General features: G+C 41.7%; 2 pseudogenes; one reads left to right on the forward strand and one right to left on the reverse strand.

The window, feature by feature from the left end:
- Positions 1 to 4560: 4560 nt before the first annotated feature.
- On the reverse strand, positions 4561 to 5660 carry LOC103087065 (melanoma-associated antigen 8-like; annotated as a pseudogene).
- A 142-nt stretch (positions 5661 to 5802) lies between these two features.
- LOC103087350 (tigger transposable element-derived protein 1-like) overlaps positions 5803 to 6902 on the forward strand; it is a 21569-nt pseudogene continuing 20469 nt past the window's right edge.

Below are 6902 nucleotides of genomic sequence, written 5' to 3' on the forward strand. Positions count from 1 at the left end.
TTTTTTTTGCGGTACGTGGGCCTCTCACTGTTCTGGCCTCTCCCATTGCAGAGCACAGGCTACGGACGCGCAGGCTCAGCGGCCATGGCTCACGGGCCTGGCCACTCTGCAGCATGTGGGATCTTCCCGGACTGGGGCATGAACCCATGTCCCCTGCATCGGCAGGCGGACTCTCAACTACTGCGCCACCAGGGAAGCCTAACAGGCAGATTCTTAATCACTGTGCCACTAGGGAAGTCCCAACTAGCTATCTATTTATTGATTGATGTGTTACATTCTCTTTTCTGTTCAAACTGGTTCATGAGTTAGATATGAAAATGCATTAAACATTCTCCTCTATGAAGTGCAAGCATAATAAAAAAGAATAGAATAATATGTGGCTGTAATGAACAATATTTATATAGTTATAATGAGATAAGTGCTGTTATGGGCTATAAACCTTTATAATTAACCAATATTCAAAAGACAGAAAATTTATTATTATTATTGAATAGAATGTAAATATTACCAATCTTGCAATAAAAATACAATGTACAGGTGGAAGAACTGGAAGATAGACTGAGGAGAGGTGGGAAAATTGTAATACCATCATCTTGCAAAGTAGGCAGTCAAAATATCATATCTGTGAATGATGGAATAAAAAATAAGATTTTAAACTGTTACTATTCCACAGTAACTGTATAAGATAGGAACTAGATGCTCATCAAACTTTTTTTTTAATACAGCTAATCTAAGTTTCTAGTTACCACTGCAGCTTGCCACAACTGAATTATGGCCAGTAAATTGTAGAAAGAAATATTATACACCATTTACTGATTTCTCAAAGTCAGGTCATGTTTTAATTTTTTACATTCTCCCCCATACTTTTCTTATGCAGCTTTATTTTCTCTGGGATGTCTATTGTCTTTCATTTCTCTTTTTGGAAGAAAAACTGTTTCCCTTCCTCACCATATCTTTATTATTTTCATCTCATTCATTCATTGTATTTCTTGGTATCCATTCCATTATTCTTCCTCAAGCCTGCTGACTTCTTATTTTGGTTTGAATACTCACTTCATACTTGGACTGTGACTTTCCTGTATAGCTTTTTGAATTTTTCCACAAGATTCTAGTTTGCTTTGTTCTGGCATTCTATGCTTTTATAAAATCTGCAAGATGTTCTAAACTTATGAGTAAGAAGAGGTAATATTTATGCCAAATTTGTCATCTTAAACCAGAAGCCCATGATAGCATTATAAATTACTCATGATTCAAATTAATAGCAAACACCAGGATAGGAAATAAATCATAGAAGCAATAGGTCTATATGATCCATTAATGCATGTAAAGATTCTGCCCCATTTTTATTCATGTTTGAAAAGATGAGAGTTTTTTTAAATATTATTTATGTAGATTTAGTACAATTTTCCTAGAATCTGAATAGAATTGAATAATCACTGAAAAACAACTTCCAAAGGTTGAGCTAGTGGTATTCTCATTTAGAAGAATTATTAATAATATTTCTCTTTCTCACAGTTACTAACTTAACTCTAACATTTCTTAACTGAATCTTAGCTCTAATGATCGCTCAAAGCTAGCAAGAAGTGAACGTGATCTTGGTGAGAAGACATTTTAAATGTAACTGAGAGATTAATTCATTAGCTTATACGTATTTGAATGTACAAAAATCTTGAGATCAGGTTCTGTATCAAATTAGTTAATGCCTTCAGTGTTATTACTAAATTAAAATGCTAAAGTCTCTTCTTTTATCTTATCATTTGCTCCTTTATTACTGGAAAAGACAACTGTGCTAGCCCATAAGATTCCTGTAGGCTTATACTAGAAATTTTTTTTTTTTAACTTTCAGGGAAATTTATTAAAGAGAAGCATTGACTGAAACAATTGAACAGAGAGCATGATAACACAGAGAGGAACTTCTAACGGCCACTGGAGCCAATGGGTCCCACTGCCCCCTCCCAGGGTCCTCAACAAGGTGCTTCCGCTACACCCCACCCGGCGGCCCTCTATCCCCCCACAGTCTCCCTTCCTGAGGGCCCCGCGGGTGGCATCTCACCAAGACAATGGGCGCTGGCAGTGCCTGCTCCCCCCAGGGCAGCCCCTCCCCCTCTGGCCCACATGCCTAAGGCCTGGCTCTGCCCTATGGCGGGCACAGGACAGTCCCACAGCAGGGCACGCACCACTGAGCCGATGACGTGATGTCCCAAGGAACAATGGGGTGGCCGTTAATTGTACTGCTAATTACCTTCACATTTCCAAGTAAATTCCTATTCCAGTGCTGTGTTATCTAGTTTGGGATAGCAAACTATGACGGAATGTTTCCCAATTGATTTTACAAATAGCAAAATTCAGTCTTGAATTGGATAAGTACAAATATATGTGATCAATACCATTTACAAACTTAGAAACTGAAGCTTATTAAATACTATTATTAATATACAGAAATCTGTTGCATTTGTATACACTAACAACAAACTATCAGAAAGAGAAATTAAGGAAACAATCTCATCTACCATTGCATCAAAAGGATAGAATACCTAGGAATAAACCTACCTAAGGAGGCAAAAGACCTGTACACTGAAAACTATGACAGTAATGAAAGAAACTGAAGACAGCACAAACAGATGGAAAGATACGTTGCATTCTTGAATTGGAAGCATCAATATTGTTAAAATGACCATACTACTCAAGTCAACCTACAGAACTGCAATCAATGCAATTCCTATTAAAATACCAATGGCATTTTTCCCAGAACTTGAACAAATAATTTTAAATTTTCTATGGAAACACAAAAGACCCTGAATAGCCAAAACAATCTTGAGAAAGAACAACAGAGCTGGAGGGATCATGCTCCCTGACTTCAGACTGCAGTACAAAGCTACAGTAGTCAAAACAGTATGGTACTGGCACAAAAACAGACAAATAGATTAATGGAACAGGATAGAAAGCAAGAAATAAACCCTCGCACCTATGGTCAATTAATCTACAACAAAGGAGGCAGGAATACAGTATACGATGGAGAAAAGACAGTCTCTTCAATAAGTGGTGCTGAGAGAACTGAACAGCTACATGTAAAAGAATGAAATTAGAGTATTGTCTAGCACCATATACAAAAATAAACACAAAATAAAGGCCTACATGTAAGACCAGATAGTATAAAACTCCTAGAGGGAAACATAGGCAGAACACTCTTCGACATAAATCGCAGCAATATTTTTTTGGATCTATCTCCTAAGGAAAAGAAATAAAAGCAAAAATAAATAAATGGGACCTAACTAAACTTAAAAGCTTTTTTGAACAACAAAGGAAACCATTGACAAAACTAAAAGACAACCTATTGAATGGGAGAAAGTATTTGCAGCTGAAATGAGTGACAAAGGATTAATATCCAACATGTATAAACAGCTCATACAACTCAACATGAAGAAAACAAACAACGCGATTAAAAACACGGGCAGAAGAACTGAATAGACATTTTTCCAAAGAGAAAATGAAGATGGCCAACAGACACATGAAATGATCCTCCACATCGCTAATCATCAGACAACTGCAAATCAAAACCTCAAAGAGATATCAGCTTACACCTGTCAGAATGGCTATCATCAAAAAGAACACAAATAACAAATGTAGGCAAGGATGTGGAGAAAAGGGAACCCTTGTATGCTGTTGGGGGAATGTAGATTGGTGCAGCCACTGGAAAACAGTATGGAGGTTTCTCAAAAAATTAAAAACAGAACTACCATATGATCCACCAATTCCACTCCTGGGTATATATCCCCCCCAAACCCCACTAATTCAAAAAGATCCATGCACCCCAATGCTCATAGCAGCATTATTTACAATTGCAAAGATATGGAAGCTACCTAAGTGTCCATCGACAGATGAATGGATAAAGAACAGGTACTATATATGTACAATGGACTACTACTCAGCCATAGAAAAGGAACAAACTTTTGCCTTTTGCAGCAACATGGATGGACTTGGAGGGCAATATGCTAAGTGAAATAAGTCAGACAGAGAACGACAAATACTGTACGATATCACTCATATGTGGAATCTAAAAAATACAACAAACTAGTGAATATAACAAAAAAGAAGCAGACTCAACGATACAGAGAACAAACTAGTGGTTATCAGTAGGGATGAGGGAGGGGCACTACAGGGAGGGAGGAGTGGGAGGCACAAACTATTGGGTGTAAGACAAGCTAAGGATGTATTGTACAACATGGGGAATATAGCCAATATTTGGTAATAACTATAAATTGAATGTAACCTTTAAAAATTGTATAAAAAATAAAATGTATTGGCATTTAAAAAATCTTCTATTAAAAAGAACAACGTTTGAAAAATCACTAAAGGAAACAGATGAATTTCCATGTCATCATAGAGAACAGGAACCCAAAGATGCTACACACCATGTTCCCCCAACTTGCCCGGGCCCTCACTACTTAGAAGGCTGACTGCTCCCTCTTCAAACTCAGAGTGAAGGATCAGCCTCCCTTCCTGCCCCACAGGAGAAGCTGCTGGACATGGGCCTGGAAGGAGCCTGGCTGCTGCTCTGGCTCAGGCTCCCTCTTCCTCATTGCTCACAGCCTCTGCAGACAGGGATGGGAAGGACCTGGGATCCAAGCTATTGACCCTGAGCAGATACTCCAGAACCTGCCACTTGCTGGTCTCTGCGTGGGCCTGGGGACCCCACAGGAACTCGTAGCAGGCAGGGTACTGTGCGGCACCTGCTGGTACTCCAGGTAGCCCTCCTGCACCCATACTTTGGTGAGGAGCTCCCTGGGCTCCCCATAGATGCAGTGCTACCTCCTGGCATACTCCCCCCCACCAACACACATCTTGCAAAGTGCTCCCCAGACCTCCTCCGCAGGGGCAACAAAGTCGTCCTCCAGGAGGACCCGGCCCAGGAGCAACACCAGGAGGCTGGTCTTGGGCGTGCTGTGCCCGTCACTCAGCATCGCATCGTAGGTGAGGCCCAGGGTGGGGACGAGGACATAGGAGTGATTGCTGGGGTCCACTTCCTTCACGGCGAGGCCAAAGACCAGCTGCATGCACTTGGAGGCTCGGCTGAAGACCACAGGGAGGTGGTCCTGGTAATCTTTGAAGACAGCCAGCGTTTCTGCCTTTGTGGTAGGCTCCTTTGTGTGATACTTGAGGAGCAGGAACCCTACCAGGTCAGCCACCTTCAGATGTGGTGCATCTTGGAGCAAGGACTCGGCATCTTCCTGGTCATGCCAGGTGCTCGGCCCTTCCTCATCTTGGGTGCTGAGGCTGTTGTCTTCAGATTGGCTCCATGGAGTGGTGACCAGGGCAGTGGGCGAGGGGCTCTGGAGGGACTGGGTTCCCCAGCATCAGCCACTCCCTCCAGGGTGCCCAGCAACAAGGCAGAGTAAGAAGGGGAGGAGGAGGATGGGGGGGGATGCGGCCTCCTCCCCCGCAGCCCCGAACAGCTGCGCCTCCACTGGGGCCTGAAGGTCTGCCTTAGGCTTGCGGAGCTCACTTATCTCGACCACGGGGCATGATGACTGGAGTCTGGCCGCTGACAGTAGAGTGGGCAGGGGGACAGATAGGGACCACGGACAGGTTTTCTTTTGAGGGGTGCCCTCGGGCCTCACAGGGGCGCTCCTCCTGGGCGGCCTGTCCCCTGCCAACCTCATCTTGACTCCTGGCACTGCCTGGGCCTCCTCCGCTCTGTGACGTGAGGGCACGTGCCTCAGACCTGGGCCTTCACCTCCCCGTTCCTGGAGCCCCTGCACAGTCCAGCCCCCGCCTGTCTCCTGACTTTCTCTGACTCTGTGGATGACTCCGGAGTGCCGCTCAGAAGGGTCTGAAGAGCTCGTCTCAGCAGTGCAGCCAGGAACTGTGCAGGGACTGTCCCAGGCACTCTGTGCGAACGCCACGTGGGTTTCCTGGTGCTCCCAGAAGCCCCAGGAAGATGAGGGAGAAAGTTCTAGACGTCTCTTTACAGAGAAAGTGGCTGGATCAGAAGAGCATGTGAGGAGGTGCTTTGCTACTGTAGCAACAGTAGCGGTGAGCCAGAAATGTTTAATAACATATTAGTTCGTTAATTTAAAACTTGGTGCTAATAATTTTATATTTGTTTAGTCTTACCAAAACTATATGAAATGTTCTGCTATCAAGTTAGCAACATTTAAATCATTGTGAGGTAAAATAAATTAATATTTGTATGTTTCAGCTCAGTACTTAACAGACAGCTTTGCTCAAAATAGGTGTTACACTAAACTTGAATGAATGATTAATTTTTGGATTACTGAACCAAAACCTATGGTTGTAATATGGGAAAAAATTTTGAGATAATAAAACTGGGACTTGTTTTATAGAAAGAATATTCGGAGCATCTTTGGATAGCAGCTGGCAGCTTTGGGGTGTGTGTGTCTGGGAAAGCCATAAATCGAAGCCTATTGTGTAGAGAACACAGAATTGTAAGCCCAAACTGAACATTTCAGTGGCAGAAGGGATAGATGAGAAAAAATTGCTTAAAGCTCTTACTCTTTCCTGATGGTATTATTTCCACCACTAGAAATTTCTCTTACAACTCTGAATACAGCAAGAAGTAAAACATACTTTTCAATGCTTCCTTTAACGTGGCTTTTTTTCTTCATGAGAAATAAATCACTGGGCACATCCATATTTGAAAATAATTGTGATATTTATTTTAGATACCTTATATGTTCATATAAAATTGGGAACATGTTAGTAAGAAATAGACTATCCAAATCATGTACCCAGAACTCTTATAGTCCCTAAAAAGAGCAATTACAATTATTGATAATTAAACATTTAATATTCAGTTAGCAGTTAAGTTTTAGGTCATCTTTGTGATCCAGATATATATATATATATATATATATATATATATATATATATATATATATCTC

The sequence above is a fragment of the Lipotes vexillifer genome, unplaced genomic scaffold (assembly GCF_000442215.2).
Source record: "Lipotes vexillifer unplaced genomic scaffold, Lipotes_vexillifer_v1.1 scaffold2126, whole genome shotgun sequence".
Classification (NCBI taxonomy): Eukaryota; Metazoa; Chordata; class Mammalia; order Artiodactyla; family Lipotidae; genus Lipotes; species Lipotes vexillifer.